The following is a 14,140-nucleotide window of genomic DNA, read 5'->3' on the forward strand; positions in this document are numbered from 1 at the left end:
GGGTAGCGAGTAGAGCTCCTCTTTGTCGAAGGAGTAGGATGATGAGGAGGATGGCGATGCCAAGGTGGAGGGAGGCATCATGACTCGACTCTTCTCATGAGGGGGGGGGGGCGGAGGTCGAGTACCGTCTGGCCATGGCGGAGCACCATGCTGCCAAGGCGTAGCTTGACGCCGAGCGCATGGGTGCCGCCGCCATTGTTGTCATCCTTGCCAACCCCGAGATGATGGTCGAGCACCATACCATCGAGGAATGGGTGGTGGACGAGCGAGAGGTCGCTACCAATCTCCTCACCTTATCCATCATCAAGCTCGATGATAATGAGGACGACAATGATGAGACGATGGTGTAGTTGCCGATGGGCACCCACAACCACTAGGCTTCGGCTCTCTCGCAACACTCCGGTTATCGAGCTCTCCTCCGACGAGGAGTAGTTAGTTAGTTTTTAGCTTATTGTAGTGGCAAACTTGTACCTGTATGTTCAATGTGGTAGTATTATATAATTATGTACCTTTGTATAGTTCAAATTTGTGTTCAAAATTAGTGCAGATTTAGATTTTAGGGATTTTAACGATTTGTTGGAAGGGCATAATGCCACACTACGTCACCGAGCAAGGTGTAGGCGCGGGTGAAAGATCGAGGATGTCGCCTAGAGGGGGGGGGGTGAATAGGCGCTTTAAAATAATTACGGTTGAGGCTTGAACAAATGCGGAATAAACCTAACGGTTAATTTGTCAAGCACAAAACCTACAACAACTAGGCTCACCTATGTGCACCAACAACTTATGCTAAGCAAGATAAGTAACTGTGAGATAGCAAGATATATGACAAAGAACAACATGGCTATCACAAAGAAAAGTGCATAAGTAAAGGGCTCGGGTAAGAGATAACCGAGGCACGCGGAGACGATGATGTATCCCGAAGTTCACACCCTTGCGGATGCCAATCTCCGTTTGGAGCGGTGTGGAGGCACAACGCTCCCCAAGAAGCCACTAGGGCCACCGTAATCTCCTCACGCCCTCGCACAATGCAAGATATCGTGATTCCACTAAGGGACCCTTGAGGGCGGTCACCGAACCCGTACAAATGGCAACCCTTGGGGGCGGTCACCGAACCCGTACACTTTTGCAACCCTTGGGGCGGTCACCGGAACCCGTCAAATTGCTCGGGGCGATCTCCACAACCTAATTGGAGACCCCAACGCTTGCCCGAAGCTTTACACCATAATGATTGAGCTCCGAACACCACCAACCGTCTAGGGCGCCCAAGCACCCAAGAGGAACAAGCTCAAGGGCACCAAGCACCCAAGAGTAATAAGCTTCTCAACTTGTAACTTCCACGTATCACGGTGGAGAGCTCAAACTGATGCACCAAATGCAATGGCAAGGGCACACGGAGTGCCCAAGTCCTTCTCTCTCAAATCCCATCGAAGCAACTAATGCTAGGGAGGAATATGAGAGGAAGAACAAGAAGGAGAACACCAAGAACTCCAAGATCTAGATCCAATTGGTTCCCCTCACATAGAGGAGAAAGTGATTGGTGGAAATGTGGATCTAGATCTCCTCTCTCTTTTCCCTCAAAAACTAGCAAGAATCCATGGAGGGATTGAGAGTTAACAAACTCGAAGAAGGTCAACAATGGGGGAAGAACACGAGCTCAAAGGATAAGGTTCAATGGGGAAGAAGACCCCCTTTTATAGGGGGGGGGGGAATCCAATCGTTATGCTCACATCCCGCACAGAGCGGTACTACCGCTCGTCCTCACGGTACTACCGCTAGGGATCGCGGTACTACTGCTTGCGGTACAAAAAAAATACTTCCGTACCTACCTCCGCAGGACTTGGGACGAGTTTTTTGGTCCGGAGCGGCACTACCGCTGTAGGAGCCGCGGTAGTACCGCTCTGGAGCGGTACTAAAAAATTACATCGGCTCCAATTCGCGGTAGTACCGCTGCAGCCTTTTCAGAACACCAAAACTGCCACAACTTTTGCAAACGGACTCCGAATTCGATCAAACCAAGTTTGTTGGAAAGCTAGCGACAAGGGCTAACACAATCTTAAAAGAAATATCAATAAGAAGCAAATTAGAAAGGGCCCATAAGAAAATGGTGAGAACCCTTCCTCGGATAAGACCGGTAAAACCTCCAACACCGAAAACATCATAGAAGACGCATGCGAACTCCGTTTTCGATGAACTCAAGCTTGTCATCAAGATGACCATAAGCTCTAAGACTCACAAAGATAACCAAACAAGAACCAAGAAACATGATGGAAGGATGCAATGGTTTGAGCTCTCTACTAATGATACGATCAAGCCACCAACTTGAGAGCCCCCTTGATAGTACGGCGAACGATCCTATAGCCCAGTCTCCCAACTACCACGACGAGACCGGTAAAATAGAAAAACTATCAAGGGCAAAACCTTTGCCTTGCACATGGTCCACTTGAGCTAGATGATGATGATCTTGACTCCCTCAAGTTGGACCACCTTTCTTGATTGCGTTGGCTCGATGAAGACTAGATGATTGCTCCCCCATAGTCCACTATGGGTGAGCCACTCTTCGACACATCTTCACAAGTCCATTGATACCACAATGGATGGCAAGATTCAAGCACTTGATCTCTTCGTGATGCTCCACTTAAACTTGCACACGGCAATTTTGATGACGATCACCACTTGATGTCATCCTTTCCATGGGTTGTATGATATCTTCCTCTTGACACAAGCCCATGGACACGTACCTAACCCCACATGGAACTCTCACATAGACCATGGGTTAGTACACAAAGTGCAATGGACAATGCTTACCATACCATGGGATCACTTGATTCCTCTCGGTACATCTTCTACGCTTTGTGAGTTGATCAACTTGATTCACTCTTGACTTAGTCTTGATCAACCTTGAATCTTTCCAACTCTCTTAATTTGGATGATGTCTTGAAGGTAAACATGAATGATCACACAATCTTCTTCTTCAAGACATGCTTGCAATACGCTCAACACTCACATGACCAATCTTTGGATAATTCCTTAATAGCACCTTGGTTAACTCATAAACTCCTTGAAACCAACACATGGACTTCAAGAAAAGCCTATGGACAAAACCTTCAAATATAACTCAAGGCAACCATTAGACCATAGAGATTGTCATCAATTACCAAAACCAAACATGGGGGCACCACATGTTCTTTCAATCTCCCCCATTTTGGTAATTGATGTCAATCACTTTCAAGAGAGTTTATACAAGGAGTTATGCATCACAATGCAATGCAACAACCAATGATGCAGGAGAATGAGATGCAAATTCTTAGGACCAAAACCAAAGCAAGGAGAAAACTCTGAAGACTTCTCCACAAAACTCTCTGAAACTCCTCCCCCATTGGCATCGATTGCCAAAATGGGTGAAAAGCTTAGAAGGCCAATATAAAGAGTGTTCCTCTATAAATTGTGTATCTCTCAAAAAAAGAGTGGAATGCAATACACATATCCAATGGTAAATACTTGGAGGAAGACAAACCATATTGAGGCCCAAAGATTGCAAAAGAATGATATGCCACAAAGACATAACAAAGAGAGAAACAAGAAATCGAGCAATCAAAAGATACCAATTGAAGCAAGCAATCAAAGGATATCAATTGAACCAACTAGACCAAAGATCCTATGAGCCACATGAATGAAGGATAATATGGTATGAGCGAAGGAGTGTTCTAAAGAAACTAGAGAAGCTCCCCATGATTTGTGCACACATAAGAATTTTTGTATTTGAATACAAAGTGTCAAAATAGGATCATAGCTCCCCCAAAATCAATAGAAACATACAACAAGTGCAAGTGAGCATAAAGGAAACTAAGCCTAGCACTTGCAACAAACACATGGTTGGGCAACATGTAAAAGAGGCAACTTAAGAATAGGCTCAACCAAAATGATGTGTGTGAGTCATGGCGAAGCACTTGAGAAGACTAAAATTAGGATGAGCATTAAGCATCAACATAGTCTTGAAAGAATGAGGCACACGGTGCAAAGTCTTTCATTCTAACACACAACTAAGCAAATGGGTTCACAAGAACACTAAATATGCAAAATGAACAACCAACACTTGTGACAACCCAAGGTGAAGATAGAAAACATAAGCATCATCAAGACAGGGGATGCCAATTAAGATGGCAAAAGCCTCATCAAGACAAGCATGAGGAAAATAATCTTCACCACACAAGAGTGCATCAAGATGCAACAAGATAAGACACGCACTCAAGGCAAAAGCTTTCATAGAGCCACCAAAGAAATAATATAAGAAAGACAAGGTGGACTGAAAAAAAGGAAATCATCTAGAGATGTAATTTCTCTCAAGTGTATAAGGGTCTAGGTAGACGAAATCATGAGGATATATATCTACAAAGAAGGATGTACACCCGAAATAGTTACAACACGAAGGAACAAGATATCCAGAAGGAAGTCATACATATACCAATAAGATATGTGCTTGGATGCAAATGCAAGGCTAGATATGGTCTTATTGTATATAAATGAATTCCTACCACACAACCATCAAAGACATCACAACTAGCAACAAGAGATCATTGTTGGGATGCTTTGAGAAAGGAAACAAGTAGCACAAGAAAGAAAGAATAACATGCCATGATACAATCTAAACACGATTGATGCAATAATGTGTGCATGTAGTAGATGATGATACTTGTTACCGAGATAGCATTGGAAGGATGTAGTAGATACCAATTGAAGGTAAAAAGTAGTTCATTGATAATCCTAGCTTGACTCCAATATGCACATGGTGACAACACCTTCCTTGTGAGTGAGCCGAGCATCCAATGCATCTCCAAATGTTCCTAGAAGAACAACACAAACTAAATGGTACCCAAACTTATCGGGACCAAATTGTTAGAAACACCAATACATAGGACAAACTCCACATATATATGTGCATATAGATATGAAAATGAATTTCATGCACATCTCATCCAAATTGAGACTAGGTGGAGTTTCCCCTATATATTGAGCTAAAGAAAGAAAGCAAGCCAAATAAAATACATGAAGTAAACATGCATGCTCAAGACTTTCAAAACCCGAAACCAAAAGACAAAGAAATGCCAAGTGAAAAGGATACCAAATGGAGAAATCATCACTTGGAAGATATCATTAAAGATACATCAAGGAATGAGATATCCATTGATACACACTAAATTAAAGATGTCAAACTCTCAAAGAGAGGATGGTTCCAAACAAACCAAGCTCTCAACAAATTTTCATGATGGCACAAGGTACCAAAGGAAAACGGCTTGCCTACCACCAACACACACACTTGATAAGGATCACAAGAAGAGTGTTCTAAAGAAAATATGATAGCTCCCCCACGAGTTGTGCACTATAGAGAATTTGCTTTTGAATACAAAATGCACAAGGTGGATCACCACTTTCACTATATCTAGAAAACACTAGACAAGAACAAGAAATTAACAAGATCCACAAGTGGTATGGAAGACAACGGGAGTTGACACAAACCTTGGCAAGAGAAAAGGCAAATAAAAACAAAAGCCAATGTAAAGATGATCAATAAATTCTACCACACACAAGTGACTACCAATTGTCAAAAGACAAGAAGTATTTGGAAATAATTCCCGGTGGTAGATAACAAGGATATCCAACATCATCTTCACAACACACACAAGGAAATTGCCACTTGTAGAGCTAACATGCCACCTAGGAACAAGATAATTTACAATATCAATTCTAGGTGACAATATCTCAAATGTACACATTTTCTAGGCTTGTAATATGCACATAACATATTACTCCCCCATAATGTGATACCAAAAAGAACTTTAACAAGAGGCAATAAGAGGAACCAACAAGAGATAATCAATGGAATTTTTAGAATTTGAATTTCTCATGAGAGATATACCACCAAGCGACTAGATAATCTTGTAATATCAATACTAGATGGTATTCCTCATGTACACACATTTATAGGATTGTGAGGTGCACAAAGCACATCAATCCCCCAAAATGGGATGTTCCATTAATCTCTCACATGATCCAACTAGGATACAAACAAGAAGCAAAAAAGGCTCAATGCACGACGCACATGTACATGATGTGCAAACCAACACACACATACTTGATTGCTCAAGATAAGCAAGTTGGAAGCACAACATATACAAACACATGCAAGGAACAAAACCAAAACATGCAAAGGGGCAAGTAACTTTCAATGTAAACAATTTAAGTACAAGTTACCGCAAGGAGGCACATTGGATATAAGATAGAAACTTGACAACCCAATTGACTTGGCTTGAGACAACAAGAAAGATGAAGTCCCCTTAATTCTAATGTAGCCAAGTCTCCAATGACCTCCAAAAACACCTATTGATCAAGTTTGAGCTTGTTGGTCCCCAACCAAGTTGGGTCCTAAGAGGTTAGTCACAATAGGCTTGGCTACCCAAATGTTTCTTTTCTTGACACCACTTTGAGTACCAACAAACTTGGCAAACACATTGCCAACCTTATCCTTCCCAAGAGAATAGATATCATCAATAATAATTGGGTTGGATAAGTTACCACTAGTGCATGAAGAAGCGACTTGACCTTTCTCACGACATAAGTAGGAACGTCTACTCTTCACTTTCTTCTCACTTGATTTTTCCACAAGAGAAGCATTAGCTTGAGTCTTCTTGGGAAGTGGCCTTTCTTCAACTTGAGGTTGAGCATGAGATTGAACTTGTGCCCTCTTCCCTTGTTGCTTGACACTAATGGCCTTCTTCTTCAATGGGCAAGATCTAACATGATGCCCTTCTACTTTGCACTTGAAGCAAACAAACTTGGCCGAATTCTTGACTTGTTCTTGGCCCTTCTTTTTGCTCATCTTGAACTTCTTCTTCTTATTGGAGTTGAATCCAAGTCCACCTTTGTCATTGGGGAATTTTTTCACACTCAAGATATTGTTGAGTGTGGATTTCCCTTCATGACACTTTTCCAAGTCTTTCTTCAAAGAAGTGACTTGGGCCTTGAGCTCTTTGATTTCCTCTACATGGTTAGTCTCAACACAAGTACTAGAGGAAGTATAAGCTTCATCATTGGAGCAACAAGGCAAGGAAAGCAATTCATCACAAGATGTACCAATGTTGTGCATAGACGAATTACGAGGACTAGCACAAGGCAATATAGCATTTTGACTAAAAGTAGTGCTAACGTCCGCATGAGGATCACTAGATGTTACCTTAGCAATCATAGCCTCATGAGCTATTTTTAGCACATTATGGGATACCAGAAGATCATCATGAGAGCTAGAAAGATTTTCATGATTTTCTTCCAATTTCCCATAATTGCTAGATAGCAACTCAAGTTGAGCCCTTAGCTCAACATTCTCCTTTAAAATGGATGCTTCACAAGAAATAGAGTTAGTAGCACAAGCATCATCATTAATAACAAGAGGAGAAGGCAACTTGGCAAGCTCTTTTAAATAAGAAGCTTCAAGTTGAGCATGAGACACGGTGAGTTTGATGAGCTCACCCTTGATGACCCTTGAGCCATTTTCGATGTGCTCAAAATCCTCAAGGAGTCTAGCATGAGCAACTTCAAGCTTAGCATTTTTAGTTTCAAAAACATTGGCCACCTCAAGAGCTCTATCATGAGATTCCTTCACTCTAGATAACTCTAGAGCAAAAGTCTCCTCAAGAGATTCCTTGGTGGTTTGTTCAAGTTCAAGAGCTTGAGAGAGGTCCGCAATCTCATTAGCGTAATCACGCCCATGACCTTCCATTTTATCAATGGTGACCTCATGCTCCTCAAGACGAGATTCCAACTCATCAATATATTTCTTGCCCTCAATAGCAATAGACATGATTTCCATGAAGTTGGAACGAGCAATTTTATTCTTAAGAAGAGCTTTAAAAATTATTTCCCCCTTAACTTTTAAGGAGGCAACATCATCATTCTCTTCATCATTATCGACATCATCATCACTCTTGCCATCATCAATATTATCACAATATATATTGGGATTCAAAGTGGGAGATACCTTTGAAGCCTTGGCCATAAGGCAAAAAGCAATCGATGATGATGTAGGATCCCTTGAAGCACCGTTCAAGACCACATCTTGTTCCATGGAGTGTTGGGTTTCCTCTACATTGTTAGCACAACAACTCGAGGAAATAGATACATTTTTATCATGGCAACAAGACATAGCTAGCATATCATCATGAGATTTGAGCAAGCGATTTCTACAAGATATGCAAGAACTTTTAACACAAGCATGTGAAACATTCAGAGTGCTCGAAGTGTTAAAGTCCAAAGGTGAAGCATTGCAATAATAAAGTGACGAGGAATCATCAACGATAAGCACACTATCATCATTGCAATGAACACCACTACTCACCATATCATTACCTTGTGGCAATCCACATGTAGGTGAAGTAGAAGAAGTTGAGAAAGCAACATGGCCGGAGGTGGAGGGAGAACAATCATCCTTACAAAACTTGGACACACCAAATTTATCTTGAAGCTTTGTCCACAACTCATGAGCATCCTGGAACGACATGAGTTGAAATATAACTACATTGCTCAAAGAATCGAAAAGCACATTAGAAGCTTGAGTATTGAGATAAGAGTTTTTCTCATCCTCTAAAGATAATCTTTGGGGATCCTTTGGAGGAGAAAAACCCATATCTACAATTCGCTCTAAATTTGGGTCCATGACCCTAAAGAGATTAAGCATGTGAATTACCCAAACATCAAAATTTGTGCCATCGAAACTAAGAGTGTCAGAGAATCCTAATCCACTAGTCGACATCTTTACTCTCTAGGCGGTTAAGCCCAACAAAGAGAGACGAGGCTCTGATACCAATTGAAAGATCGAGGATGTCGCCTAGAGGGGGGGGTGAATAGGCGCTTTAAAATAATTACGGTTGAGGCTTGAACAAATGCGGAATAAACCTAACGATTAATTTGTCAAGCACAAAACTTACAACAACTAGGCTCACCTATGTGCACCAACAACTTATGCTAAGCAAGATAAGTAACTATGAGATAGCAAGATATATGACAAAGAACAATATGGCTATCATAAAGTAAAGTGCATAAGTAAAGGGCTCGGATAAGAGATAACCAAGGCACGCGGAGACGACGATGTATCCAGAAGTTCACACCCTTGCAGGTACTAATCTCCGTTTGGAGCGGTGTGGAGGCACAATGCTCCCCAAGAAGCCACTAGGGCCACCGTAATCTCCTCACGCCCTCGCACAATGCAAGATGCCGTGATTCCACTAAGGGACCCTTGAGGGCGGTCACCGAACTCGTACAAATGGCAACCCTTGGGGGCGGTCACCGAACCCGTACACTGTGGCAACCCTTGGGGGCGGTCACCGGAACCCGTCAAATTGCTCGGGGCGATCTCCACAACCTAATTGGAGACCCCGACGCTTGCTCGGAGCTTTACACCACAATGATTGAGTTCCGAACACCACCAACCGTCTAGGGCGCCCAAGCACCCAAGAGGAACAAGCTCAAGGGCACTAAGCACCCAAGAGTAATAAGCTTCTCAACTTATAACTTCCACGTATCACGGTGGAGAGCTCAAACCGATGCACCAAATGCAATGGCAAGGGCACACGGAGTGCCCAAGTCCTTCTCTCTCAAATCCCACCGAAGCAACTAATGCTAGGGAGGAATATGAGAGGAAGAACAAGAAGGAGAACACCAAGAACTCCAAGATCTAGATCCAATGGGTTCCCCTCACATAGAGGAGAAAGTGATTGGTGGAAATGTGGATCTAGATCTCCCCTCTCTTTTCCCTCAAAAATTAGCAAGAATCCATGGAGGGATTGAGAGTTAGCAAGCTCGAAGAAGGTCAACAATGGGAGAAGAACACGAGCTCAAAGGATAAGGTTCAATGGGGAAGAAGACCCCCTTTTACAGGTGGGGGAAAATCCAACCGTTATGCTCACATCCCGCACAGAGCGGTACTACCGCTCGTCCTCACGGTACTACCGCTAGGGATCGCGGTACTACTGCTTGCGGTACAAAAAAAATACTTCCGTACCTACCTCTGCAGGACTTGGGACGAGTTTTTTGGTCCGGAGCGGTACTACCGCTGTAGGAGCCGCGGTAGTACCGCTCTGGAGCGGTAGTAAAAAATTACATCCGCTCCAATTCGCGGTAGTACCGCTGCAGCCTTTTCAGAACACCAAAACTGCCACAACTTTTGCAAACGGACTCCAAATTCGATCAAACCAAATTTGTTGGAAAGCTAGCGACAAGGGCTAACACAATCTTGAAAGAAATATCAACAAGAAGCAAATTAGAAAGGGCCCATAAGAAAATGGTGAGAACCCTTCCTCGGATAAGACCGGTAAAACCTCCAACACCGAAAACATCATAGAAGACGCATGCGAACTCCGATTTCGATGAACTCAAGCTTGTCATCAAGATGACCATAAGATCTAAGACCCACAAAGATAACCAAACAAGAACCAAGAAACATGATGCAAGGATGCAATGGTTTGAGCTCTCTACTAATGATACGATCAAGCCACCAACTTGAGAGCCCCCCTTGATAGTACGGCAAACGATCCTATAGCCCGGTTTCCCAACTACCACGACGAGACCGGTAAAATAGAAAAACTATCAAGGGAAAAACCTTTGCCTTGCACATGGTCCACTTGAGCTAGATGATGACGATATTGACTCCCTCAAGTTGGAACACCTTTCTTGATTGCGTTGGCTCGATGAAGACTAGATGATTGCTCCCCCATAGTCCATTATGGGTGAGCCACTCTTCGACACATCTTCACAAGTCCATTGACACCACAATGGATGGCAAGATTCAAGCACTTGATCTCTTCGTGATGCTCCACTTAAACTTGCACACGGCAATCTTGATGACGATCACCACTTGATGTCATCCTTTTCATGGGTTGTATGATATCTTCCTCTTGACGCAAGCCCATGGACACGTACCTAACCCCACATGGAACTCTCACATAGACCATGGGTTAGTACACAAAGTGCAATGGACAATGCTTACCATACCATGGGATCACTTGATCCCTCTCGGTACATCTTCTACGCTTTGTGAGTTGATCAACTTGATTCACTCTTGACTTAGTCTTGATCAACCTTGAATCTTTCCAACTCTCTTAATTTGGATGATGTCTTGAAGGTAAACATGAATGATCACACAATCTTCTTCTTCAAGACATGCTTGCAATACGCTCAACACTCACATGACCAATCTTTGGATAATTCCTTAATAGCACCTTGGTTAACTCATAAACTCCTTGAAACCAACACATGGACTTCAAGAAAAGCATATGGACAAAACCTTCAAATATAAATCAAGGCAACCATTAGTCCATAAAGATTGTCATCAATTACCAAAACCAAACATGGGGGCACCCTATGTTCTTTCAGCGGGGATGCAACGAGGTGACACCAAGCCATGCATGGTGTGGCTTACGTGCCCACCCACTCGTCCCCAATGGTGGGGTAATAACAGGGAAGGCCGTGAGGCTGACGATGAATGGAGATGATGTCTGTGATGGAGAGGCTTGGGAGCGGCAGATCTAAGTGTGAGGGAGGGGGGGTGATAAACGGGGTAGGTCGTGGGGTAGGGACGTGGAGTTTCTACACCTAGAAGCAAATGCTCCTGGTGTGAACAGTAAAATAAAAAAAATTCAAAAACATCTGAATTTTTTTGTGCATAGTTTCACAAATGTTTGTTGTGCATGCAAAATTTCATCACAAAATCATATTGGTGGAAGGTGTAGTAAAAAAAACAGAATCGATGCTCTGAAAATGTTACTTACAAAAGCATTTTGGGGCTCTGATTTTGTTTTTTTGCACCACTTTCACCAATGTGATTTTGTGATGAAATTTTGCATGCACAACAAACATTTATGAAACTATGTCACAAAAAATTCAGATTTTTTTGAAATTTTTTATTTTTGATTTTACTGTTCACACCATGAGCATTTGCTTCTTGGTGTAGAAAGGTACTTTCGGTGGGGTAGAGGATACATACAGGATAGGTGATGGACATCACGGAGGAGGTTAAGTGCAACTCTAACACGCCGACTCAAACACACGCGTGCTTTGTCCGCTTTTCGTTCATTCAGGTCGGCCAGGCGAACATGTGTGTTCGCTTTTCGATTTGGGTCGGCAGGTGTACCCATTGGGAGGCATACCTATTTTGGCCCGCGTGGCCGAAATAAATTTATAAAAGCTTAATTAAACATAAGTGGCCGGTCAAACTGGCCAAAGTCCTCTTAAACAGTAATTAAACAAAATAAAAATCCCCCCGCCCGCTGCCCTAGTCGTTTGCCTTGCCCTTGCCATCGTCGTCGCCGCCGGTGAGGTCGATGAAGACGTGAGGTGGCCTAGCCCAGCAGGCTTGGTAGGCTGCCAGGGTTGCCTCTTCCGGCGTCTGCTACGGCGGCCGCGCTGCTCCTCTTCCTTCTGGCGGCGGTCCTCCTCCTCCTCGCACTCCCTCTGCATGCGCTGCTCGTCGTCGGCGCGCTCCTCCGCTAGCGGGCGCTGCCTCCAATGCTCAAGGTACGCGGCCTCCTGCGCCGGCGTCGCGCCGAGCCAAACGGGGTGGGGGGGTGCTGACCCACTCCCCCAGCTGGCCAGTCCAGACGTACTGGTCGGCCGGCTCGGGCGAGGCATCGGGGGGTGGGGGGGAGGGGGTGAGCGGCTGCGGCGACGGTGGCACCACGTAGTCGCAGGCCGCAGAGAGGGCGATGGCTTCGCCAGCCTCGCCCGGTAGTCCGCCTTCCGTCGCTCCTCCTCGATGGAGGTCTCCAAGGCCGCTGCCAGCGCTGCTTGGTAGGCGGCCTCCTCCTCCTCCTCCTTCTCTGGCTTGCCGACTGAGGGAGGCGGGGGTTGACGTGGTGGTGCTGCACGCCGAGCGGCCGTTGCTCCTCGTGCTCGAGGGCAAACCAGACCTCCCAATGGGGAGAGTCTGCCGCGTACTCCGGCATCCGTCGCTGCTTCGGTGTGAGCTGCGCCTGGCGCCTGCGCACCTCCTCGGCGTGCACCCGCTGTGACCATGGCACTGGGATCCGCTGCGGATCGAGATGCCAGTCGTGCGGCAGCTCACGTCGGGGTACGACAGCGACTGCCTGAACTCCCGTGCCATTGCGCTTGGTGCACCGGATGTGCGACCGCTGCCTCGCGGGGCGGGCAGGCGCCGGCAGAGGCGGAGAAGGAAGAGCGCGGGAGGAGGAAGCGCCGAGGATGAACTTCCCCTTGCTCTTGCAGGAGCCGCTGAAGAAACCCATGGCTAGGGTTTGGTTGTCACCAGCGAGGAAGCACGCGGGGGCGGCTAGATGTGGACGGTAGTGGAAGTAGATGAAGCCGCCCCCTCGCACGTGTTGATTAAAAAAGGACGGCCTTCCGACGCTTTCACTAGCTGACGCGTGGGCTCGGTGTCGGTGGCCGCTATTAATATGGCGGCGTTTGCTCATTGGCCGGCCACCATGTAGGACCGCGGCGGACATCTGTGTGTGCGCCGACGCTTTTCAGACCTAAATTTGAGCATGAAATGGGTCGGCGCAAACATGAAGCGGACGCGTTTTGAGTTTGGATTCGCACGTTCGGCCGGCGTTTTGATCCGTAACGATCCAAACGGACGTGGTCGCCCAGTTGAAGCTGCTCTAATAAATATAACAGGCTCCAATACTTACGACCTGCAGGCAGTTTCATCACGCTAACCGCCTCCATCTACTACTACATGCAGTATTTACGACCGCAGGCAGTTTGTTAAGTTCAGGAGTTTTATTTCTTAAGAGTCAATGTCTTATAATTGAAGACACATAGTGTCCATTAGCTGTACTAAAGTTCCCCCGCATAAAAAAAATATGTACTATTTTTTTAAAACAAGGCAAAAGGTTTGCTATTTTCATTGATTAAGGGAGAATGTTTAAGACAAGTGACCACAAAGCGGGATAAAAATACCTACTCTTGCGGCATTACAATACTCAAGTGGGTGGCACCAGCAATAGTGCAAAAATGGGTCTCCTTTTTTATCTTCGCAACGAGCGACGAGCATCATCGTCATAGCGGCGATGTTACGGAAAACCCTTGCATTACGCTATTTTCAAATCTCCAAGACATAAGCATGAACAAGAAGACG

Source organism: Triticum dicoccoides, chromosome 2B, assembly GCF_002162155.2.
Source record: "Triticum dicoccoides isolate Atlit2015 ecotype Zavitan chromosome 2B, WEW_v2.0, whole genome shotgun sequence".
NCBI classification, from domain to species: domain Eukaryota; kingdom Viridiplantae; phylum Streptophyta; class Magnoliopsida; order Poales; family Poaceae; genus Triticum; species Triticum dicoccoides.